Genomic DNA, 25811 nt, shown 5'->3' with positions numbered 1-25811 from the left:
CCTAGGGAGTGGACGAGACCTGCCTAGGTCACAGCATCCAATAAATAAGACTCTGAAATGGAATCAGGGCACTGTGGGGCTCAGCTGCAGCAGGGCTGTTCACACAGCTCCGCAGCCCCTGAATAGAGTGTATAGTCTGAGGGCTGTGCTCCCTTCAGATCACATGCCACCCACCTCCCCTCCTTTTCCCCTTTGGTAGGATTCTTCCTTCTGAGTGAGCAGCTGCTGTTGGGCTAAATGAGACCTGGTCTTCCGTCCGTGCTCGCTATGGAGTAAATGCCTCCTGGAGAAAGCAGAGGTGGGCAACAAACCTGAAAGCAGAGGTGGGTAACAAACCTGTCAGTCTTGGCTCTGTCACCAACACGCTTTGTGGCTTTTGGCAAGCTCCCCCCCATTCCTGGGTCTCACTTGCTCACACAAGGGGACATGAAGAGTACTTCTAAGAGAATTCACCTAAACTTGCATGTCTTTTTTTTTTTTTCCTTCCTCAATTAAATATATTTTTAGCTGGTACATAAAAGCTAAACACTGGAGCTTGGCATTGTGGTGGATAACTGTAATCTCAGCAGTCAAGGGGCTGAGGCAGGAGGATTACAAGTTCTAGGCCAGCCAAGGGCTATATATCAAGATCTTAATCTCAATAGACAAGCACATAAAATAGGCACACATAAGTAAACAGGTACACATTGGATGGGATCTTAGTGAATATAAATGTTTATCTCCAAACATGTATTTTAAAATAATTAAATTTAGTTTATTTCTGGTGAAAACTTAAAATCTTTTCTTGTTGCTTGTGAAACACACAGCCATCACCACAACCTACTATGTAGCACACCAGGTCTGTTGCTCTTATTCAAGTTTCCAGGATCAGTCAAGAGCTTGTTTTGACACTAGAGGGTGCTACACTCTTCACTATTCCCTTTCAATTTGTCTCCGTTCATTATCAACATACTAGATGGCAAACTGTGCCATTTAATTCCTTAAATGCAAACTATGTGAAAATCCAACCGCACTTCCAGAAGCACAGGACAGACAACATCACATGCTCCACAGCCCCAGGAGACCGTTTTCAGGCAAAGTATCCTTCTAACAGTGGCAGCTCCTGTGATGCTGAGCTGGAACCACCCACAAGAGCACACACAGTCTAGGCAAGATGGTTTCCCCAGCATTCTGATCCTGGGTGTATCTGACAGGTGGAGCTGAGCTTTGTGGGGCAGGGAGCTCAAGGCCAGACTTTGCCATCTTACTGAGCAGATTCTTGTCCCTGCTGTCAGCCTGAATGTCCTCATTTGTGCTGTCCTTCCAGCCTAAGAGCACTTTGTTATTGATTCAACAGGTTTAGAGAGATCGAAAGATACCCGAGAGCCATCATTTGTATTACAAGGCAAGGATACAGATGAGGAGACAAGAAACCTTGCATTTACAACTAGCTGAACACTAGACTCAATCCCTTCAATCCAGTTTCTTCCTTTATAAGATAGGAGCTAGCCAAGTGCTTTGCTACTGAACTGCACCCAGCCCTCACTGTCTTCTTCTCTTTTTCTTTTACAGCTTTTCCAGGCCTAGAACCACTAGAAACTAGGTTGGATCCAAGGCAGTTGTGCTTAGGGTTTGGGGATTGGCAGAGTTCTCCCTTGCAGGGTCCTCTGTCTTTCCCTCTTTGGTTCCCAGCAATGCTTTTCTCATTTCAGTTGTCAGGTGTGAGAGAAACGAGCAGAACCAGCCTCATGACCAAGGTCACCCAACAACATCACAAGACGATGACATCACCATCAGCTCTGGCCCAGAGCTCAAATAACGGAGGGAAAGGACAGGTCATCCTCACCGCAGGGTGACAGAGCTGGTGCCAGGCCTCTGCCAACTATCAGGGCCCAGGAGTGTTGCTGAAAGCTACCCAGGAGCAGCTCATCCCTGCCTCTGCTCAGCCAGCACTCTCACAAGCTCAGAACAGTAGAGTCTCACCAACAGGGGTCCCCACCCCCCACCTTTTCCTAGAAGCAAGGTTAGCAACTGCCAGAGTCAAAATAGATGTGGAGAGAATTGTGTGGCAAGACTCCGGTTTAGTTCAAGCACACTGGATTGCACGATGTCCTTGGAGGGCAGAGCTGTTGGAACTGCCATTGCAGGAGGAATCAAAGCAGCCAGCCTTGCTCTTCGGGCTGATGTTTCTGCCATGCGGCATGTCAAGCAATCATGTCTTTGGAGCCCAGATGCCCTGCTTTGTAGGTAAGCCACGTGTAGAACTTCATGTAAGGAATCATTCTGTCAAAGTAAATGGTTGTCCCAAACTATTTATTTCATGTGCTCTGGTGGCCTGTACCTGTATTCTCACAGTACACAAACACACACACACACACCATTTTACCAATGTGCACATACATATATACACACACAGCATAAGATAAAATGTACCATCTTAACACTGTATAAGGAGAATTTTGTCACAGTAAGCACTCACATTGTTGTGAATGACTGAAGATGTCCCCTACCTGCCAAGTCCCTGTTCCACAACACAGTCCTTTATTACTCTGTCTAGACTTCTTTTTCAAAGGTTTCAAATCCATGGGCAGTATTCAAAATATGAGAAGAAAGCTGTGGCGTGTAAAAGGAACTTTTATTTGCCTGTACTAATTGTTGTCTCCAAGGCTTACTGCCTCAATCTGCTAACCTAGGCCTGGTCCTAGAAGCTTCTAGCCACCATACAATCTTAGCCACGCCTAGAATGTCTCAGCGTCTGAAACTTACTGCTGAACAAATTCACTCTTTCTATTTCTTTTTTGAGCTCTGGCTGGCTGGTTCAACTCAGCTGTTCTGGCTCAAACTCCTCTCCAAGTTGACTGATTGAATCTGGCTTCTCTTGGTCTCTGACTGAATTGCCCTACTCGGCCTCAAACTAACTCTAGCAATCTGTTCTAATCTTCTGGCTCCTTCTCATTCTCTGGCTCATTCTGTCTTTACCTTCTCATTCTCACTTTCAAATATGGGTGCTTCCTTCTACAAACTAATTTTCCCTTTGTTATTTAGAATTAAAGGTGTGTACTAAGATCGAGCCACACTACAACTAGAAACAGGTTTTTCCAGTCAACAAAACAATCTCAGGGTTCACACTGTGATCAAATATCCTGCAACAGTGGAGCACCTTCATCCTTCATCACAGCCGCACATTGCTAGGGAGAATCCAAGACTGGTATGTAAAAAGAAAGCTGGCCTCGGATTGACTCTCCAGACAGAAGGCCCGGCTTGCCGCCAATCCCCAGGCTCCCCAGACCACTGGAGCAGCATCCAGATACATGACCCATCTCACCCACCTCTTACCCCACCTGCCATTCTCACCTTCCTCTCCTCCTTCAAACCAATCCCACTGGCTGCTTTGCTATTCCTCACACAGGTCAGGCTCAGTGCCTCCTAAGTCCCTTCCCACTGGACCCTCCCTCCCCTTAGAATCATCTCCAGTTGTGCTGAGCAACAGCCCCACTTGCCCAGTTCATAAAATTCTTAATGATCAAAATATCCTACACCAACTAAGTCACAGTTTCTAGAGCCTTCTGGGTTGATATTTAAACACAAACAAACAAACAAAAGGGTAAAACATCTCCTCTAAGAAGTCTAGCGTGTAGCCGCTTTCAGAGCCAATGTCTGGATGAGTGTTTTCCAAAATGCAATCCCAGGTCAGTAGAAGCAGCAACAGTACCTGGAGATGTGTTAGAAACTCAATGTGCTAAGAACAATAGCAAAGCAAGACCTCCTTCCCTATTCCAAAGATAGCAAATGAGCAATTTGGGGTATAGAGTCAGGAGCACACATTTAAACAAGCCCTGAGGTGATATGCCCACCAGGTTCTGAGAAGTACTGGCTTCCATCCTTCATGTTCAACCTGTCTTGTGGGTCGGGAGCACAAGAATTCCCTGAAGCTGTCAGAGTTCAGATTCCCAGTGCCATCCCCGCTAGCAAACAAGACCTGCTGAATCAACTGTTCTTGGTGATTCATACATATTAGGAATTGAGAGGTCTCTCATCCCTGTCTTGAGGGACTCAGAAGCCATGAAACACTGGGAGAAGAGCCTGGCCTGCCTGGGTCTCGCATCTTAATTATCTTTGTACACTGAAAGGCTCAGGCTTGGTAGAGAAAAGGCTCAGGCCAGGGCTGAGGCAAAGAAAGAACCAGACAATCTTGAAACATCTTACTACGCCAGAGAGCAGGGGAAACCTGCGGATGTAGCCCAGTCAGCAAAGTGCGTGGCCCTGTAAGCACTAAGACTTAAATCTGATCCCTGTACTCACTCACTCTAAAAGGCTGGGCATGGTGGCATGCGCTTGTAATCCTAGTGATGGGTAAACGGAGACAGCTGGATCCCTAGGGCTCACTGGTGAACCAGTGTAACCAACTTGGGGAGTTCCTAGCCTGTGAGGGAATGTCTCAAAAATAGGTGAGCAGGCTGTGCCTGAGGATATCAGTTGAGGTTATCCTCTGGCCTCTCCATACCCGCCTGCAAGGAAGTGTACCTGTACACATGCACACACGTGTGTACACACCTACATACACTTCAAAAATGAGGGTGATGCCAGAGACACAGAAGCCAGTTAAAAAATCTTTATTTTATTTTTAGTATGTGTGTGTTGTGTATGCATGTGTAGGTACAGTGTCCACAGAGGCAGATGGGGACATCAGACACCCAGGAACTAGAGTTACAGATGTTTGTGAGCTGCCTGTGGATACTGGAAACTAAACTCTGCTATCCAGAAAAGCAGCCAGTGCTCTTAACTGCTGAGCCATCTCCCCAGCTCCAGAAGCCAGTTTAAAGAGTGGTCTGATTTGAGATGAATCTGATTGTAGTGATACAAACTATTAATGTGTGAATCTGTGATTTTGTAGTTATAAGATGATTATAGAAAGAAGTGTGAACACAAAAACTCCTTCTCACAGTAAAATACCAACTTCTAGAGTAGAGATTTGATTCAGTGAGCCTTAGGGCACCCAAAACCCATGTGGGTAAGGGGCTTGGCCTTAGATTATGGTGCCATTGGGTGGCGGTGGGAACTCTAGGAAGCAAGGCCCAGTGGGAAGAACCTAGTAAAGTGAGGGCGTGACGTTGGGACCTGGCCCATCCCTCTGCTTTCTTTCTACTGTGGAGCAGGCAAACAGGTTGTCTGTGCCACATGCCTCCTCCATGAGATCATAACTTACAATGGGTCCAAAGCAATAGGGGCCAAGTGATCATGGACTTTCACTTCTGAAGCCATGAGCTAAAATTATCCTTTCTTCTCAGATATTTTTTCAGGTGACAGAAAGCTGGCTAACCCACAACTACCAAGGAGAAGCAAAGATAAAGGCAATTGCCCATGAATGGTAAAAATGAATTAGGGCCCAAATAGGTGGATGGTAAAAACACCACCAACAAGCGACATAGTCACTACTGAGAGGAAACCAATGGCAGAGTAGACCAGCGAGGTGGAGTCCTCCTTAACCACACACAGCTATCCCACAAATCAGCACCATGTGCCTCCTGCCACTGCACACTGCTGATTCCATATCACTCTGCTGGGCCTCCTTCCAAAACAGGTATAATCTCACCTGAATCCTTCGGAACTGTCAATCAAAACCCAAGTGGGAAAGCTTCCACAGAGAGGTCCTACGTGGCCACTCCTCCAGCACAGCACGCCACGCCACGCCACTCCCACCAATCCCAGGCCCCATCACCTATTTTTCTTTTCGCATGTATTTAATTCTGTTTCTGTCTCTCTCTGTCTGTCTCCCCCTCCGTCTTTCTGTGGGGGGGGGGGGATGAGGGGGACTATTCGTAGGAGTCAGACTCTTTCCAACTTGTGTGTTCTAGGGATCGAGGCTAGGTCCTCAGGCTTAGCAGCAACCACCTTTACTGCTGAGCCGTGTTGCCGGCCCACATCACCTGTTGCGTCTTCTCCCAGCACTCTGTGTTGTAAACCATCTCTGTTTATATCTATCTGTCTCCGTGTTTAGGGTCTCCTCCCGCCAGAATGTAAACTTCCGAAGCGTGGAGAATGTCTCCATCTGATGCGTCCTTCAGACCGCAGGCGCCTCATGGATACATGTGGAACGATAAATGATGAACCCGTTTCCCCATCTGCAGGACAAACAGCTCCGGGTCCAACAGCCAGGCTCTTTCCTGGTCTGACAATGAAATGAAGAATCTGAGGATGTGAGTGCTTCCGTGGAGTCCCGGGGACCTCTCTATGCTGCCTGGGCAGAGGTCAAGTTCAGTAGCTCCTCCTGCCTTAGCCTCCAAGCACACATAGGCACATGCCACCATGCCTGGCTTGGGCCTCCGCTTTAACTTCTTCCTTTCTCATATAACCCTCTCCCTGCTCCTACAACCCCGCTGACAACGTTGAATTCAGTTCATTCGATGAGCTGATAGGTACTGAGCACCTACCTATTGAGCACTGGGAACCCAGGGTCTGCTCCCTAAGGAGCTTGGCACGTTAGCAGGAGCTTGGCTGAGAAACACTAGGACTTAGTTGCTTAACTGGCTAGCATCACGTAGCAAATACACAGCTGAGCTGGGAAGCTCCTCGGCTCTCTACACTGCAGGTGAGATGCTACCCCAAAGACAAGAAGCGGTGGAGCAGAGTGTGCTCTAGTGCCAGGTGGCTCCCTTCAGAGCTTACAAGCCCACCAGTGTCCCACGACCTCAGCCTTCTGGCAGAGAGGGAACGTGCGGGATCTCGGCTCTTCTGGTTGTGTTTCTCATTACTCCACAGCCTTCAGGTCCCGTTTTCTTTAGATAAACCCGAGACTGCTCTGCTTGAGCAACGGTCAAGTTCAACTCAAGAAGTAATCTAAGTTGGAGATACAATCAAATAACCTTGGCAGGGGGGAAAAACCCAACAACAAAAAAAAAAGGAAAAACAAAGTAACAAAACAAAAACCCACTTCAAAAAAAAAGTCTCCGGAAGAAACTGAGCATGAAGAATTGAAACAATGTAAGAGAACAGGACATTTCTTAAAAAGATGTTTTATTTCTCTTCAGCTCATTGATCTTGTCCCTCCCTGGAAGTTTGAAAGCTTTCTCTGCCAATTAATCTCTACACTCATAACCAACCCCTACCCCCTCTATAATCTTCAGCCTCCAAAGCAAGGACTACAGTTAGCAAGACAAATGTTTGTCTTGGAAGATCAATTACCGCACTGGGAGGTCTGAGATTCCTGGGGTTTAGTGCGTGCCTTGCCTTGGACTTGCTGGGTGACCTTCGGATCTCTGTGCAGGGGTGTCTGAGACTACACAAGGAGCCATGTCCTGAGATTGCCCTGAGTTCCAGAAGAGGGTACTTGGCCAAGGATATGATTTATCTATGCCCATAAATGCTGCTCTCCCTCCTTCAGGAAGCCAGCTAATTATGTTAAGAATTGAAAATGCATTTTCTGTGGGCATTTGAAGGACGGTCTTTACAGGAATGTGTGGCAGAGAGTGTGTGAATAAAAGAGACACATTAACAAAATTTTGTTATTCTAGAGAAAAAAAATGTCACAGCTCCATTATTTTTAATGGCCACAAAGTTCAGAGCTGAGGAGGGGGAGAGAAGAACACAGCATTATTGTTGGAAGCACAACTCACTGATGGCTCCCCAGAGGAGAGGCTGTTCTGATGAGCCAGTGAGCCAGGATAGTGGCTGACAGGAAGATCCCCCTTCCAGAGTCTCCTGACCTCAGACTGCAAACTGGCAGGAGATGCTATGTATGTAGTTCAAGTAGGTGAGATCCTCCAACCTTGGCTCAGTGATCCTAATCTCTTGATGTCACACACACAACTAAAGATGCCTCCCCGCTACTGAAGGGCATGAGGACAAAGGATTTGGGGCATGAGAAATTCACAGAGTCTCTCTCTCTCTCTCTCTCTCTCTCTCTCTCTCTCTCTCTCTCTCACACACACACACACACACACACACACACACACACAGAGAGAGAGAGACTGGAATGAGAATCACAGAGATTCAGTCCAGTTTCTGCTACTATTACAGAATGCCACAGACTCGGTAACTTATAAACCAAAAGTTTGTCTCCAGATTCCAAACTGGAAAATTCCAAACCACGGAGGCACTATCTGGCAAGTGCACAAGGTGGACTGTCAGCGAGCATGCCCAGGATGGAAGAACAAGAGACCGCACCCCTGGCAGGTCCATCCTGTGAGAATTAACCTACTCACATTACTTCATCATCAATCCCTGGCACCTTTTAAAGGTCCCAGTTCTCAGTCTTCTTATGGTAGCTAGTAAATGAGTGAGTTTTTGATAGGCATTCCGACCATAGCAGAAGGGTAGATACCCTCTATGCATTTGAGCAAATATCTCTCATCAGGCAGGGCTGTGTGTACTAATGACTCTGAAATCTGAAAGGAATTCCGGTGGCCTATAAGATCATTCTGGCTATAGATTTCAGCCACAGGAGGCCTCATCGATGTATAGTGGATGAACCCATATATGAAACCCATATATGAGCACAGTGGTAGACTATGAGGATGTTGATATGAGTGTGGTAACATCTGAAATCCCAGCATTCAGGAGGCTGCTAAGGCAGGAGGCTGCCATGAGTTTGAGGCTAGCCTGGGCTACAGAGTAAGACTCTATACGTCTCAAAAAAAAAAAAAAAAAAAGAGTGAAAAAGAGAAAAGAAGATGGATCTATTTAAATAAGACAGTACAGAATGTGCCACGCACAGGCGCCAATCACATTATTTTTATGATTGATCATAAGGGTTGCTGAGGAATTAATTAGTTTTCTCTCTGGCATGTGCAAGAAAATGACTGTTAGTTCATTCTGCTTCTCACCTTTCTCAGGGACAACGTGGGATTCGTTTTCTGCGTCTACAGTCTCCACAGAACTCCATAGGCTCTTTGAATTTTGGTGCTACCAGACAGGAAACCTAAAGAGTTTCAAAATAAAGGAAAGTATGTAAGTAAGTCTAGGACAGCCCAGGCACACTGCAGCAACTGCCCAGCACAACCAGGCAAGGGCAGACCCATTTCAGCTCAGAACTGCCCAGTCTGGCTCTGAGTCATTGACTGGCTGTTGCCCAAAGCTCTGGCTGTCTTGTCCACATGGGGACTCTCATTTCTACAAAGTGGCCTTCTGTAAACTGCAACTGAACTTCTTCTACACTTTACTGACCATGACACTCTGTTGTTCAGAGTCCTGAATGCACTTTCTGAATCTCACAGTCTTAAGTCAAAGCAACACACCCTTAGAGCCAGAGAGCTGGCTCAGTGGTTAAAGGCACCTGCTGTTCTGGCAGGAGGTTCAGTTCCCAGCACCTGCATGGAGGCTCACAACTGTCTGTAATTCCAAGCCCAAGGAGACTTCTTTTGTCCTTCTTGGGCATTGTATGCATGTGGCACACATACACGTGTATACAAACATTCAAACTCATAAACTAAAAGAGTATAAATATGAACAAACAAACAACAACAATAAAAACCAATCTATTGTGAATGATAATTTCTTATGGGCTGGAGAGATGGCTCAGTGGTTAAGAACACTTATTACACTTGAGTCTAGAGGACTCAAGTTTAGTTCCCAAAACCTACATCAGGTAGCTCATAATGACCTGTAATTCTAGCTCCAGGGGATCCAATGCGCTCTTTGGCCTCTGAGCATGTGTGTGTGTGCGCGCACACACACACACACACATACACACACACACACACACACACACACACGCGCACAGAGCATGTATGCATATACTCATAAAGGAAAGAACACCTTCAAGTTGATAATTGCCCTACAGATCCTCAACCTAATATTCCCCAAAGCCTGTTTTACAGAGACACTTTCCAAGACACAGTACTGGGCAAGCTTTCTCTGTTAGGGAAGCATGGGACCTGCACTGTGCTGTGATTTTTTTATCTGATATTATCAGCAGAAACTAAGAACCCAAGGCCCATAATGAGGAACCGTGTTTGCTTGACTGGTGGGTATGAAAGGGAGTCACTTTTGCCTTTTTTTTTTATTTTAATTTCTAAAAAGTATATGCCTACTGGAAAATAATGAGAAATACTGAGACTCTACTGATATATCCAAGATGTGGTGAAAGGCACTCGGAGACAGGAGGTGGAGACCTGGAGTCGTCCATAGTTAATGGCCAACCTGGGCCTAGGACTCCGTGTTTCCAAGCTCTGGGTTCAGTGCTCTTATCGGCAGCCGCTCCCAGCTAAGGTTGGCAAAGAGTTATTGGAGAGATAGCCAGGCAATAAAGCGCCTAATGACCCAGGATTTTACTGCACTAGACAAACTGATTCTAAAGTTTATTATACTGAAAAGATAACTGTGAACCAGGCAACTCTGGTTCCTCCCAGGAGAACTTCCCTCTCCATGGGGGAAGAAAAGACACAGCTGTGGCTTGTTTTCCACAAGGCATCTTCAAGGAGTAGAAGAGGGGAGATGGGTGTGTGGGCCTTGAGTCTGAAGCCTTGGGCTGTGTGCTTTGGACATACAGGCCAACAGACTTGATCTCAAAGGATGCCAATGTATGGAAAGGGGATAATAAATACTATATATATATATATATATATATATATATATATATATATATATCCCTGGCATTGCATACTTCAAGGGTTTTTGTCATGATCCCTTCATGGGGAACATGGAGACTAAACACCTTCTAGTTTAGGATGAAGCTTTTCAGTGATGCTGTGAGGCTTGCTCTCACAACCCTGGGCAAGTTTGACAGGAAGCCCAGTGCAGATCAGGATACAGCAGACAGGACAGAGGAGATATAACCTGTGTAAAGATAAGCCACAAGATGCTGGAGGCTTCATTGAGAAGGTGAAGGGCTGTGCATGCGTGTGTGCATGTGTGTATGTGTTCCTCATACCTCAGCCTTGAGAGCTCTGAGGAAAAAACATAACTTTAATGAGAGTCAAGGCCAATAGCAGGTATGATTAAAGTAATCAATAGCAGATTACTTTAACCCAGACTTTATCCATCTATCTATCTATCTATCTATCTATCTATCTATCTATCTATCTATCTATCTATCTATAAGTTTCACTGCATAACCCAGGCTGTCCCTATGTAGACCAGGCTGGCCTGGAACTCACATAGCCCTGCCTCTAGAATTAAAGGCATCCACCACTACCCACTCCCAACCCCCCAATTAAAAAAAAATCTTGATTAGACAAACTTAAGGTAAAAAAAAAAAAATTCAGGTTCTTACTTCAGGTGTGGCTGTGCCCAAGTGCCCAGGTAACTTGCTTTCCCTGGCTGTGCTCACAAGACTCCTACCTAACTCCCCTGAGACAGGTTCTCTACCCCCAAGTGGCATAATAGTTTCAGCAGCAATGGCTGGACATCCTGTATCTTAGCCAGCTTTCCCAAAGGTCTTAACTACAGTCCTAGGATTAACTGATCCCTGGCTGCCTGTAGATTGATTGGCCACTAGAGGTGAAGGTACAAGCAGTTGTGAGCCACCCACAAAGGGTGCTGAGAACTGAGCTCAGATCCTCTGTAAGAGCATTGAGCATTCAACCACTGAGCCATCTCTCCAGCCCCACCCCACCTCACCCCTGCCTGTTTTTTTTTTTTTTTTTTTTTTTTTGACAAAAGTCTTATGTAGGTCTGGTCTGAAACATGCTATGCAGCTGAGAATAAATTCTGATTCTTCTGCCTCCACCTCCAAAGAGCTGGGATTACAGGCATATATCACCACTCTGCTGTTTTGAGACAGTATTGTAAGTACGGAAGACTGGCTCTGGACTCATTTGCAGGCTGAAAGGATCCTCTGCCTCCACCTCCCAAGTGCTGGGTCTGAAGGCACACCCAACTTATTCTTAGCTCGTGTTTGGAGTTGGTTTGTTCTTCTGTTTTCGTTCTTTACATATTCCAGATATCAATCCCTTATATGGAATGAGAGTTGCCTGTGATTTCTCCTAGATATAGGTTACCTTTTTGTCCAGCTTGCCTGCATTGCTTTCACTGTCTGCACTTGGTCATGCTATCAGGAACTATGGCCAAACCCAGGATGGCACCTTTGTTTAACTGTGTGAGCATTTCAGTCAGCCCTTATGCTAAGGTATCTGGAGCATATTGAGTGCAGTCCCTAACACTGTGCAATGCATGGACCCAACTTCATTCTTCCACATGGGCTCTTCCCATTGCCTGGAGCAGGCTGTTCTTTTTCAATTAAAAAGTCATGACTAGGATTGGAGAGATGGCTCGGTAGTAGAGAGCAGAGGGCCTGGGATCATTTCCCAGCACACACAGTGGCTCACAACCATCTATAACTCCAGTTCCAGGAGATCTGATACCCTCTGCAGGCTTCAGGCATACATGTGGTACACACAGGGAAACATTCATACATATACATGAAAATTAACATGATTTTAAAAGAAAACAAAAATCTCAACACCCTTGCTGAAAACCAGTTAAATGTAGATGCAGTCTGGATTTGTTGTTGGTCTCTAGGCTCTGTTCCCTTGCTCTACATACCCACCCTCACACCCATCACAGTCTATTGTGGACTGTTGCATTACTGGACCATTGCATTCAGTTTTGACAAGTTGGACCTCCAACTTCATATATGCCTTTCAACATTGCTTTTTGCTACCCAGGGTCTCTTGCAATTAATTCTACAGGAATTTTAGGATCTGTTCACCTGCTTCTGCAAAAACAGGTCATTGGTAGGGACTCCACTTGATCTGTTGATCACCTTGGGAAGTACTTTCTCATTTCTTTTTCTTGCCTAATGGCCCAGGGTGGAGTTTGTGATACAATGCTGAATAGGAGCAGTGAAGGAAAAACATCCTTGGGTCATGACCTCAGGGGATGGATGGGTCAGCTTTTCACCACTACACATCACTCAAACTGAATCATTCCTATGCACCGCTTAGGTGAAGAATGTCCTTTTTATTACTAGTCTGTCAGGTGGTACACACACACATACACACACACACAAACACACACACACGAAAAGGGAATAGTTTTATCAAGTTCTTTTTTCCAGAAATTGAGATGATCACAGTTTTTGTGTTTTATTTTAAATTTAAATCTATCTTCAAATAGATTAAAATTAAAGTTAAATGTGACCAGATAGTTCAGAGTATAGGGAAAAGGAAATTGCCAGAGTCCGGGAGGGATACTGTGAATGAGTGAGCGTGGGAAGATGCTGTAACAGTAATGCTATAAAGTATCAGAGAACCCGGGTTTAGTTAATCTATTTGCATGATCTGTCTCGTTGACTAACTTTTGTGTATTGAACCATCCTTGCATTCATGAAGGAAATCTTACCTGGTTATGATCTCTGTGTGAGTAATTTGTGGAAGGTATTGTTACATTTTTACCCATGAGGATGCTAGTCTGCAGTTTCTTTGTGATGTCTGAACCTGGCTTTGGTATCATGTCAATCACTGTCTTAGAGAAGTACTGTACTCAGCTTTTGCATATAAGCTGACCTACATACAGTCTTGCTTACTAAATCCAGATTTCTTGCTTTCCTCACAACTTAAAAAAAAAAAAAAGACTTATTTTAGCCAGGTAGTGGTGGCACATGCCTTTGATCCCAGCACTCGTGAGGCAGAGGCAGGTGTGAGTTCAGGTCCAGCCTAGTCTACAGCGCAAGTTCCGGGACTGTTGGGCTTACAAGGAGAAACCCTATCTTCAGAAACAAAAAAACAAAACAAAGCAAACAAACCAGACTTATTTTATGTTTAATTGTGTACATGTGTGCATTCTGTGGGTGGGTCTGTGCAGGAGTGAAGATGTCCATAGAGGCCAGAAGAGAACACTGAGTCTCTAGAGCTGGAGTTACAGGTGATTGTGAGCTGGGAAACAGACTCCAGTCCTCCACTGGACCAGTGTATGTGTTAACTGAGCCATTTCTCCAGCTCTCCACATGCATTTAAAAAAAAAAAAAAGATGTATCATGCTGAGTAGACCAGCCTGGCCATTTTCAAATCTCAAACCCTTGATCCTCCAGTCTCAGCTCCCCAAATGCTAAGATGAAAGGCCTGCACCACCTCACCTGACTCCACATGGACCGCTTCTAGTAATGTCTCTAGGGTGAAAACTGGCTTCCATGTGTAGCTCTTTCTGTGTAACTCTTATTGGCTTGGAATTCATCATGTAAACCAGGCTGGCCTGGAACTCACAGAGCTACCCCTGCCTCTGCCTCCCAAATGCTGGGGTTAAAGGGCTATGTCACCATGCCTGGCTGAATTTTTTTTAATATTCTAATATTACAACTCTGAAAATCACATCATTTGATGCTCACCAGTGCTGCTCAGTGCCACGTGCTGTGGCCATTCTGTTGTTCTCGTTGGTCCCCTTTTCTGAATTAAACTTGAGCACATCATGTTCTTTGATTCACACAGCCTCGGAGGAGCTCATTCTGTTAGCCTGGCAGGCAGCCAGTGATTGGGTTTTTATTATTTTTTAAAAATGTAATTGGTGCAGGGGTTTGCCTCCATGTATGTCTGCACCATACGAATGCAGTATCCACAGAGGTCAGGAGGCTGGATCCCCTAAAACTGGAGTTACAGATGGTTGTGAGCTGCCAGCAAATTCACATCTTCTGCAAGAGCAGCCAGTGCTTTTAACCACTGAGCCTTCCCTCCAGCCCACAGCCAGTGATTTTAACCCACACTTATACACTTAGTCTGAAACCAAAAAAAAACAAAAAAAAAAACAAAAAAACCCAGTGTTTGCAAGTGAACCATATGCATGCTGGTACGTGTCTTTATTGTTTTATAATGTTACCTGTCTTCACTTCCTGTTTGTGGAGGACCACAAGGTCAGCCAGAAGTGAGAATGCCCATTGAGTCTTCTGAAGCTCTGAGAAATGCATATCTGAAGAATAAGCCTTTATCTCTCAGCGGGTGCCAATCTGGTCTGTCTCTAGCTTGCTCCAGGCATTTTCTGCTGGACTTATAGAAGCAATGCCTTGCATTGTTTAAAATATGGCACCTGGGAAGCTGACTCAGCCTCTTCCTGGAGAAAGCTCAGTAGTGAGCCTGGCCCTCGAGGGAATGGGCAGCAGGCCAGAGAAAATGATAGGGTTCTCTGACAGCCATGTTTCCTCCCTGGGCACTGGGCTCCTGCACTAGGCATGGGAGTGGTTGATAGCCGGGGAGATGTCGGGGTTCAAATACCACAAAGTTCTAATGTTAAGATTTTACAGGGTTTATATTTTTCAGTTGTGCTTGATTAAGAATTCGCATGATTCTTGTGACCTTTTAGTTTTCCAGTTCTAGTAAAATTCTGGAAGCTTCTACCAGTTCACTGGCCCTGTCTGTAGATCACAGGCTTCTGAAGTCCCCTTCTCTGTAGTTCTTCCTCTGGGACTCTGTCCTTTAAGATGTGATCTGCACTTCACAGCTGGTGCTGGGACTATGAAGAACCAAGGAGAGAAAGGAGAGGTGGGGCCGTCATCACTCACTGCAGGCGTCCTGGAACATTAGGTTCTGAACTAGTAGTCTCCGCGTCCCTGTGTGTGTGTGTGTGTGTGTGTGTGTGTGTGTGTGTGTGTGTGTGTATGAGAAAGAGGGGTGTAGGAGAGAGAGAGAAAGAGAGAGAGAGAGAGAGAGAGATGTGGATATAAGGAGAAGAAAGATGAGAATCAGGAATACATGAATTTAAGCCTAACCTTATCAGGTTAGGCCCATTGTGCCAACATAGCAGTGGGACAATGGAGTGTTGTCATCATGAGGAAATTGGCTGGTTATGGGATTTACATGCTCAGAACTCAAGGGGCCCAGTGGGGGGCTCTTCTAGATATTCCTCTGACCGGTGATGACAACTATAGACAATGAAATAACTGCCATCCAAGCAGAGAATGGGAGCTCAGGCCTACACAGACAAAGACTCGCCATCCCCCTAGAGTAGGGGCCACTGTGTGCAGTCTAAGTAACAGGAGCTCAACAATGAACACCAGGAACTGCTCGAGCACTCGGAGCCAGTGTAGCAGTGGGTGGCAGCTGGGTCTCTGAACTCTCCTGTTTTGTCATTTTGAGGGCTGGGTCTCATGTAGACAAGGCTGGCCTTAATTAAATCCTCCTGCCTCTCCTTCCTGTGTCCTGAAATTACAAGTGTGTGCTAGCATATTACTGGCTCCAGAAGCACTCTTCTCTTCTTTGCAGAAACTGTGAGCATCAACAAATCTGTAGCAGGAAGGACTGGGCCTAACCCAGGAAGCTCCAGTGTCCAGCCCATACCTCCTAGGTCTCTCCATTTCCATGCAAACCAGCCCACCCTGTCTGCCAGAGCCTCCTCTGGCTGCTGAGACCTGCTCTCTGAACAGGTACGGCAGTCTAGAATTGCCAAGTGAACATCTACCGCACTGGCAGCCCTCACTGCCTGCCTCAGGAGGAACACCAGGGTGTTCCACGCTGGCTCCCGCAGCACACTGAGGTAACGTGTGTGTTCACACAAGCTTTCTCCACTCCTTCTCTTCTTTATCTCAGCCCCATTCCTCTACACGTTTGTCTTGGCATGAAATAAGCTATATAATGAAATCCCTGGCTGGAAGTCTGCCTCTTGGGGAGCCCAGACTAGAGCAGACTGTGCCTCATCTCCCTCCCTCTAGAGTTCTCCATCCATCTCAACCCTAGGGAGTGGGCATTTGAAGGGCTGTCCTCCGTGAAACAACTAACACCTCCATCCTGTAGGGTCCAGTTCTCTGCAGTCACTGACCTCAGCCTCCTCTGTTCCCCCGTCACACTCTGTGTGTGCGTTTTCTGGGGTGTATTCCTGGTGTGTGCACTGATTATCTTTCTGCCACTTGGGCTACACAGAAATATTGAAACAGGTCCTGAAGGTGTCTGAGGCCAATGGGTGGAGGTGTTGAGGCAGGGAGTGCTGAAAAGCAGGAGGTGTGAACCCTGCCAAGCTCACAGCCTGCTCTTTACAGTCTGATGTGATGGGTGGGAAGGGGCATTTCCAGGGATAAGGAGACTGCCTTCTTTTTGTAATCCTAGCTTGTTCCTCACTTTTTTTCCCCCTTGTGATATCAAATGTCTTAAAAGAGCTGCTGTGAGTCCCCATCTCTGACTGTTCTCGCCCTGGTCTCACAGACATTCCCAGCTACCATGCCACCAAAGTTAAATTCACGCCCATGTCATTCTTTGTTATCTCTCTCTTTCATTTTCCTCTCCTTTTAAGTTAAACTGCACTGTAGATTCAGCTAGGGCCTTGTGCATGCTAAGCTGGGAGACATATATGTTCCTTGGGACACCAGCCTTTTCTTGGTCGGTTAGCTTCCAGCTCCCTCCTTTCTGAAGCACTGTCAGCCCATCTAAAGATGACTTCTTTGGGCTTGACATCCTTCACTGAACATGCCTCACCCTTTCGTGCCAGCCTCCTCACTGCCTTGATATCTGAATGTTGGGGGCCTCCAGGCTGAGTCCCAGTCACTCCTCTGACATCTGACACACTCATTGCCCCTCATGGGGTTCTGGTGTAGAAAGTTTAGATGTTTCCAGTTGGCTGACCACTCCCAGAACACATCCCTGAGCCTTTTGCCTTGAAGCATCATAGATCTGTCTGGCTCCTCCTGTCCCAAGGGCTACTGTGGCTGCACACCTGAGAAAACTTATGAGAAAGGGCAACCTCCGAGGTTTGGAACTGTGCTCAGCTGGCAATGCTGCTCTGGGGCTTAAGACCAGTCAGAAAAGCGCAGTAAGACACGCATGAGCATGACGGGATGGGGCAAGAATGCTCACAGCATGGCTGCTGCTGGAAGCTAAAAGAGATAGGAAGAAGCCAGGATCCCAGGAGCTCCTTCAAAGGCACTTCCTGCATGACCAACCTTCCTTCTACCAGGCCCTGTATCCTAAAGTTTCCCTGCCACACCCAGCGGCACCATAGGGTGGGGACCAAGCCTTCTGTATATGGTCTAGAGGGGTCATTCCATATTCCAGCTATCACACAAACCAAAGTTCTGATTCTCTCTCTCACCCCGCGTTCTCCTCCTGCCATTTTCCCCGGCTCAGCAAAGGAGAACTCTGTCTGTAAGCTCAGGCTTGATGACCTTTTGGTATCTTCCCCATATCTGGCCCATCAGCATGACAGGCAATGGTCTGTTTCTGCCCACCCCTCCTCATCTCAACCTTGCAGCCCATGTGACCTTTTAAAAAGCCCATCGGTTCTCCACAGGTCACCTCACTTCTCTCCCCACCCCCGATATATGAGCAAATAGTTGAATTCATTCAAAAGACACCACAGTTTGCCTCATTTCCTGACCCAGGAAACACTAGTGATTTCTTTCGTGTATGCTGAGCAAATCCAAGGTTCCAGCAAGGACGCACACAACCTTGCATGACTGTCTGAGCTCCTTTCCCACTCCCCTTCTCTGCCTCTCCTCCTCCCTCCTCAGCTACAGCTCCTCAGGCTTCTGAGAATGTCTCCCAATACATACCAAGTTCTCTCTATCCCAGGGCTTTTTCACGACTGCATTTCCTGCCCATAGTACTTCCTGCAGATAGCATCAGGAAGTAGCTGGTAAAGAACACCTTTCTCTCTCTCTCTCTCTCTCTCTCTCTCTCTCAAAATTTATTTTATGTGAATACACTGTCGCTGTCTTCCGACACACCAGAAGAGGGCATCAGATCCCATTACAGATGGTTGTGAACCACCATATGGTTGCTGGGAATTGAACTCAGGACCTCTGGAAAAACAGTCAGTGTTCTTAACCATCTCTCCATCTCTCCAGCCCACAATGCCTCTGTTGAGTGCCTTTATCCTGGATCCTCAGAACACCCTGGAATCTATCCCCCATCTGATGCTCTCTCTATTAACTTACTCATGCTCCACCTTCCCATTCAGAACAAGAGTTCTGTAAAAGTCAAACTAACTGTAGGTCCTTTCTGGTCCCTAAGGCTGAAGCAAGCCCACTGAAGGAATGAATGAGGGTTGCTCACTGAATACTGATGAAGTATATAATCATATCCATATGGACTTCAGGGATATGGTCAAGACACCACCCAACAGTTGGAGGTTTGAACTGGGGTTCTGAAGCACAGCTCCCCACTGTGTCCTTCCTGACTATTCCATATGCCTTTGTACAAAGCAGTGAAGACCCCCGTCCTGGATTCATTCTGTTGCTGTGATGAAATACTCTGAACAAAACTGACTTGGAGGAGAAAAGGGTTCATGTTTAGTTTATCCTTCCAGATCACAGTCCATCATTTTGGGATGTCAAGGCAGGAACTCAAAGAGAAACTTGAAGGAGAAACCACAGAGTGGTTTGGAACTGTGTGCCATTTATCAGCTTGCTCTCAGGCCCAGCTCAGCTAGCTTCCTTATACAACCTAGGACCGCCTCCTTAGGAATGGTGCCACCCACAGTGGGCAGGCCCTTGTACATCAGTTAAAAATCAAGACAAGCCCCGACAAACATGCTATAGGTCCATCTGATTTGAGTAATCCTTCAATCTTGACTCCCTTCTCATGTGATGCTACACTTTGTTAACAGGGCAAACCTCAAACACCCTTTCTTTCCACATAAAGTTCAGTACAGCTCGCAAAGGGCACAGGGTCTTGATCTTGCTTTATGGAAGTCAGAGCTTCTGTCACGGTCTCCCTATATGACCTTGGTCCACTCTGACCCTGTCATGGGTCTCATTTTCTCCATTTGTAAATCCTCCACCATCTTCCAGGCTAGGCATTCCGTAGTGTGTCTCTACCTGGGATGACCACGCATTGACGCTTGACAAACGTGTCAGATAAGCAGCTGGTGCTATCTCAGGAGACGTCATCTTCACCTCCATTCCTTCACAGGAAACCCAGCACCAGTGTTCCTGGGCCCACATCCCTCATTGATAAAGTGTCCAGTAACTTCTCAATGAGCCCATGCACTGTAGCTGTGGTGATAATGGGCTATATCTGGCCACTCTGGAAACATGCCCACGTTCCAGCTGTGGCTATGGCTATCACTTATCTGTGGAGCATGAATGACCAGGGGCTGAACAAGCATAGGGAGCTGCTCTGGTGAAAAGTGGGAGTGATTAACTCCTGTCGCATGCCGAGTCGCCGCTCTCAGCAAGTGACAGGGAGAGGGTGTGGTGACAGCTGCCTTGGAGTTCATGCCACACATCAGCACTCTGCAGGAAATAGAATACAGCAGGGCTCTCAGGCTTGTTGACAACTTGGGCTTTCTGATAAAGTTGTCAGGAAAAAGGAAAAAAAAAACATAAAGGACAGTCCTGCGAAGCTGGGAGTTTCTGGTCTATGGCAAGGCAGTAAGTGGAGGGTGAGAGGGCAGGGAAGAGGCTGTATATGCCCAGAGAATAGATCATGTTGTTCCTAATCTCTCCAGTGTTGTTGTAACCTTACACTAGTGCCTGCTCCCTATTCAAGGGTCAAGGGTCAAATATCAGAGTTGATCTCTGCTTGAACATCAATTAGGTCACAGAAAATATGGAAAGACTGGAAGATGATTGAAGCAAGAGGACTGAATCCTCAGGGTAGTGATTCTCAGCTGTGAGTTGCAACCCCTCTGAGGATCAAACAACTCTTTTACCCTTAGGGTCTCAGGTGACCTGAGAACATGGGAAGACATAGATATTTACATTACAATTCATAGCAGGAACAAAATTACAGTTATGAAGTAGAGATGAACATAATTTTATGATTGGGTCACCACAACATGAGGAACTATATAAAAAGGTCACAGCATTAGAAAGGTTGAGAACCACTGCCTTAAAGGGGGAGCAGAGATGTGAATGTCAGGAAATACTCAAATCCAAAGATAATCAGAAAGATGGAGAAACTCAGAGCTTCAAGAGTTAGCAACAGAAAAAGGAGCTAAAGCAAAAACAAGACTAGCATCAGAGGGCACTGGTACCAAAATGTCCTCTTTTATAAGCCTAAAAGGGTGTGATACCTTGTTCCTTGACTTGGCTTTAAACATGACCAAATTTCTGGGTCATGTTTCTCTAATCCCAGAACTTGGGAGATAGAGATGGGAGTTCCCTGCATTCAAGGCTAGCCTGGGCTATACAGCAAAACTCTGTCTCAAAGAAAAAAATGACCAGAAGTGGGGTGCATGAGCTGAGCTTGCTGTTAACACTGTACTTCAAGTCAGCAGTTAGCTTGGTGCTTATGATAGTGGTGGTTTGGGTTTTTGCTTTACTTTGGTTTGCTTTGGGTTTTTTGTTTGTTTGTTCGTTTGGTTTTGACTCACTATGTAGTCCTGTCTGTCCTGGAACTTACTATGTAGACCAGGCTGACCTCAAACTCAGAGGTTTGAGGCGTTTATGCCTCCCAAGTACTGGGATTAAAGGTGGATACTACCACACCCAGTTCAACAGTTAGCGTTTTATAAGCTAGTTCAAGAAAAAAAGAAATTCTAATGGACCATGATCCTTCCTACTTAAAATTAAAATATTTTTGTTAATGCCCAAGAGGGAAGATGGATTCTCTTGCAATCTGAAACACGTATTTTATGCCATGTCATTTAGAAGTGTGGCATTACATTTAGCTACTTGGATATCAATTCCTGGGCCTTCTTTGAGAGGAAGACAAAAGATAGTTACTTATTAAATTTTCTCCTTTATATAACGCAACCAGTATGCATCTTAAGACTCATTAGAGTCGTCCATTCTGCCTACGTTCTGTTGTGGGATGGTAAGTAGCTTTTCAGTTTTGGAGAAAGCAATACAAGATAAACATATGCAAGGAGTCCATGACTCAAAGGACAGACAGCTCTGCGTCATCTCTTCCCCTCCATTGTCTGTAGTAGTTTCAGTCAGGTTGGAAAGCACAGTAGGTGCTCCCAGCCGGGTTAGTCTTTGACATCAATGTACAACAAACAAATTCTCCATTTCTACCCTGACTATGCCACAGGAGAGATGAGGAGACATGAGGAAAATGGACACCTTCCCAGCCACTCATGAGTCAGGTATCTATGGCCTCATTCTTTTGTTTAAAGATAATCCCTGGAACATTACCCATTGTCTGTTATCAGTACAAAACACATCCACTGCCAAGTGGCGTCCTTTGGACTCACATCACTACACTTACAGGCAACCATCTCTTCAGGATGGGAGAGATGGTCTGGGGGCACGAGACAGAGGGTCCTCTTTGCAGCACCTCAGGGGCAATGGTGGGGGCCTGAATGTTATTCTAAGTGTACTCTGTAGAAATGGGCCATGATTAGGTCCTAATATTTAAAAAGATACCTCTAATCAGCAACATGGCTGAGAGAATAGAGGGACTGAGAGACCAAGGGAGGCCAGCTGGTCACTCTCACATACTTCCTGTACTCCAACTCTATGGGCCAGAGGCATTGGAGATAGAGTCTGCTGTCCTCCTGGAACTGATGGCAGTGAAGAATACACACCAAGCCACAGAAGATCTTTTCCAACAGTGATCAGTGCTGTGCAGAGAATAAAACGGTGGGTACCATGGCAACTCCTGACCAGAGAGAGAGGGCATGGTCATGTGGTCTCAGATGCCACAGGGATGGATGGTCTTTCTGAAGACATGGCATTTGTGCTGACCCCAAAGAGGAGGAATGTGTGAATGGTGTGAACGGAGAAGTAGGGATAAGGAGCCTGCTGCACTTAAGGAAGCAGCCTGAGCTCAGGGCTGGGGGAAGGAATGACCTGGGCATGCCCTAAAAAAGGGTAGAGGGGCAAGCAAGGTCAGGCCTGCAGGTCATCCTGTCCATACTCAGGACCTTCATTTCACACTGAGGGAGTGAGAAACCACATGGGGTTTGAGCGGAGAGGCCAGTGAAGAAGCCCGAAGCCAATCTATCCAGCCCCACAAGTTTCTGTAAATAGATGCGTTCAGTCATTTACATGTTGTCTATGGCTGCTTCCACACCACACGAGCACTGCCAAGCACTTAGACAGAAACCCACCTTCTCTGTGGAGCCTCAACTCTATTCTTTCTTCCTGGTCCTTTATATGAAGGTCTTTTGGTTCCTCGTCTAAATGATGTCTTCTGAAGTTGACTGTGCCTGCTGTTTAGGGTCATGTCATGTCACAGCATCATGGAGAGTGACCAGGTCACTGCGGGATAAGACATTGGGATGAGCTTTTCAGAGCATCAATGCCTGCTGGGGATGTTCTCTCCGCATCAGAGGGAAGGGCAGGCCTGTCAGACTCATCTCTCTGGGTATGCACTCACTACTTCTAATGCCAGAGGCTGCCCATCTGAGTAGCCTCTGCTTCACTCCATCAGCTTAGTGAGAAGGGTTTAACTACTGTTCAGAGAGCCCCCGCCCAAACCATCACTGCCTGCCCTTTGTCTGCGGCACCTCATCACCAATTTGGGGCTTGGGAGAAGACATGGGCCAAGCAGCTGTTTCCCATTACCTGTCTGTCCCACATGCCCACACCACTCCCAGCAGGGAGCGGGAGGCTCCAAGAAAATTGGATCCTGTTTCCAAATCCCAGGGCAGACTGGTTTTGTTTTGCCTCTTAAGAAAAACATTAAATAAGTAAAATAGTTGAACGCTGTGTTAGAAAACTAACCCCAAACATCTGGGGGTTTTGTGCTATGGAAGCTTATTTTCATTCCATTGGTTCTAACTGATAAATACAGAATAATTGAATTAGTCTATTTTTGTAGGCAGGAAACCACTGGTGTTATGTAAAGAAATGGAGAGGGCAAGGGGTACAGAGAGTTGGGGTGAGCAACTATTTGAGCCGCTAGACAGAGTGAGGAGGGCAGCACGTACTTCAAATTTACTTTCATAAGCATTAATGGAGTGATGACCACTGTGTGCAGTTAAACACGGGCCCCTCCTTCCAGGAGCTTGTGATCTGCTAACAGCAAACACAACCGTGACACAGGACAAGACAATAAAAGCAAGGGCTGCAGTGGTCCTTCATGCTCACACCATATCCTCTAACATAGAAACCGTCTTCCCAATTTTAAACTGGGTCATGAAGAGAAAACACAGAGTTGAGGTTTAGAGCCATATGCATCTGTCTTCAGGTGGCAGAACTGTTGATCCAGTCTCTGCAAGCTCCAGGGAGGTAGGTTTCAGCCCCAGAACAAACCTGATCTCTCCTTGCTCTCTGGTTTTGTCTCACCATGAGAGCTCTCAGTTTTACAACAAAATGCCACCATATCCTGACACCAGAGGTATAACTGTTGGGTCTTGGGTTTTCAACCTCCAGAACTGTGAGCTTATAAAATATCCAGCATAAGGCATATTGTCACAGATAGAGAAAATGCACGCACGCGCACACACACACTTCTGTCTCCTGAGTTTCCCTCCTGCAACTCTTCTCAACAATACAAAGGAGTTGGGGACTGGAGAGATGGCTTAGTGGTTAAGAACACTTTGTGTTCTTGCAGAGGACCCGGGTGTGGTGGTTTGAATGTGCTTGGCTCATGGGAAGTGGCACTATTAGGAGGTGTGGCCTTGTTGGAGAAAGTGTATCACTATGGACATGGGGTTTGAGAACCTTGTCCTAGCTGCCTGGAAGTCAGTCTTCTCCTAGTGGCCTTCAGATGAAGATATAGTACTCTCAGCTCCTCCTGCACCATGCCTGCCTGGACACTGCCATGTTCCCACCTTGAAAACTGACTGAACCTCTCTCTGAACCTGTAAGCCAACCCCTATTAAATGTTGTACTTACAGAGTTGCCTTGGTCATGGTGTCTGTTCACAGGAGTAAAACCCAAAGACACTGATTAAGTTTTAATTCCCAGCACCTGCTCACAGCTATCTGCAACTCCAGCCTCAGGGAATTGATTGTCCTCTTCTGGCCTTCCTGGTCACCAGGTATGCAGATGATGTACATACATACATGTAAACAAAACACTTTTACACATTAAAAAAAAAGGAAAGAAAGAAAGTCAGTAATGATGAACCAAGTCTGCAATCTTCATATCTGAGAGGATGAGGAAGACTGCTGTGGATTCAAGGAAGGCCAGCCTGAGTTACATTGTATTCCAGCACCTGGGAACTACAGAGTGAGACCCTGACTAGTGGGAATTAAAAGAGGTACATGGAGGGAGGGAGGGAGGGAGAGGGAAAGGCAAAAGAAGAGATAAGAAATCAAACCAAAACCAAAGGGACTGAGCTCTTTAGGGTTCTCTGCAGGGGAGTCCATAAGATCCAGTGTGATGGAAGGAGGGGGATCCAGACCTCTACAGGTGTGGCCAGTCACTCGCTGTGTGACCTTTACCCTCCCTGTGTCCCATCAGCAGACGGAACCTCATAGCATCTTCTTCACTGGCTGCAGGGAGATCGCTGTGAATACCGTAAGCTGCTGGTCCAAGCTGCTGGTTCAGGATATGATGCTCAATATGTAGGATGGGACTTGAGTAAGAAGGGCTGTGAGATAGCTAGGGCTGATGCCAGAAGCAGGAATCAGTGGTGGGTAAGATGTTGTGGGTGGCCAGTGATTCAACCAGGATGACAGCCATGAGGCAGGCCAGGGCTGGCTGTGCATAGATGCTGAGGTTCTGAACCATGCTGCTGGGATGGAGCCCACTTGGACAAGGTGCTGTTTGGAGAGGCCTAGCCAGCACTGCTACCTTCTCCAGATTCTTCTGCTCCAGCCAGCTCCCCAGCTCCCTGGCTCCCCTGCTCCTCAGAAGCAGTGTTTCCAGAACAAACTGCCTTCTGTCCTTACAGAGAGGGTGCCAGGGGAGAATAGTAACAGACCAACCCTTGGCTTCCAGAGATCCCTATTAGACAGAGCTGGGAGGGGGAAATTGCTTCCTTAGGGCCCAGATGGAAGAATGGTAGGGCCATGTGGAGACAAGCTTGAGCCCCAGTGGCTGGGCACTGGTGTTTGAATCTTAGCTCTTTGGATCAGCAGTGTGACTTGGGCTGGCTCTTGTTCTTCTCATCTGCAGAACACGATGGTGGCTGGCCACATCA

General features: G+C 46.4%; 1 long non-coding RNA gene across 1 annotated transcript; it reads left to right on the top strand.

Moving 5' to 3' along the window:
- On the top strand, positions 1-6891 carry LOC115031299 (uncharacterized). Its single transcript, XR_003836911.2, has 3 exons — positions 1-323; positions 1692-2226; positions 5978-6891. It is a non-coding gene; the product is annotated as an uncharacterized LOC115031299 (long non-coding RNA).
- Positions 6892-25811: the final 18920 nt, after the last annotated feature.

The sequence above is a fragment of the Mus caroli genome, unplaced genomic scaffold, assembly GCF_978045245.1.
Source record: "Mus caroli unplaced genomic scaffold, Mus_caroli_1 scaffold_7, whole genome shotgun sequence".
In the NCBI taxonomy this organism is placed as follows: domain Eukaryota; kingdom Metazoa; phylum Chordata; class Mammalia; order Rodentia; family Muridae; genus Mus; species Mus caroli.
Note: the sequence above shows the minus strand (reverse complement) of the source record. Positions and strands in the feature narration are given on the sequence as shown.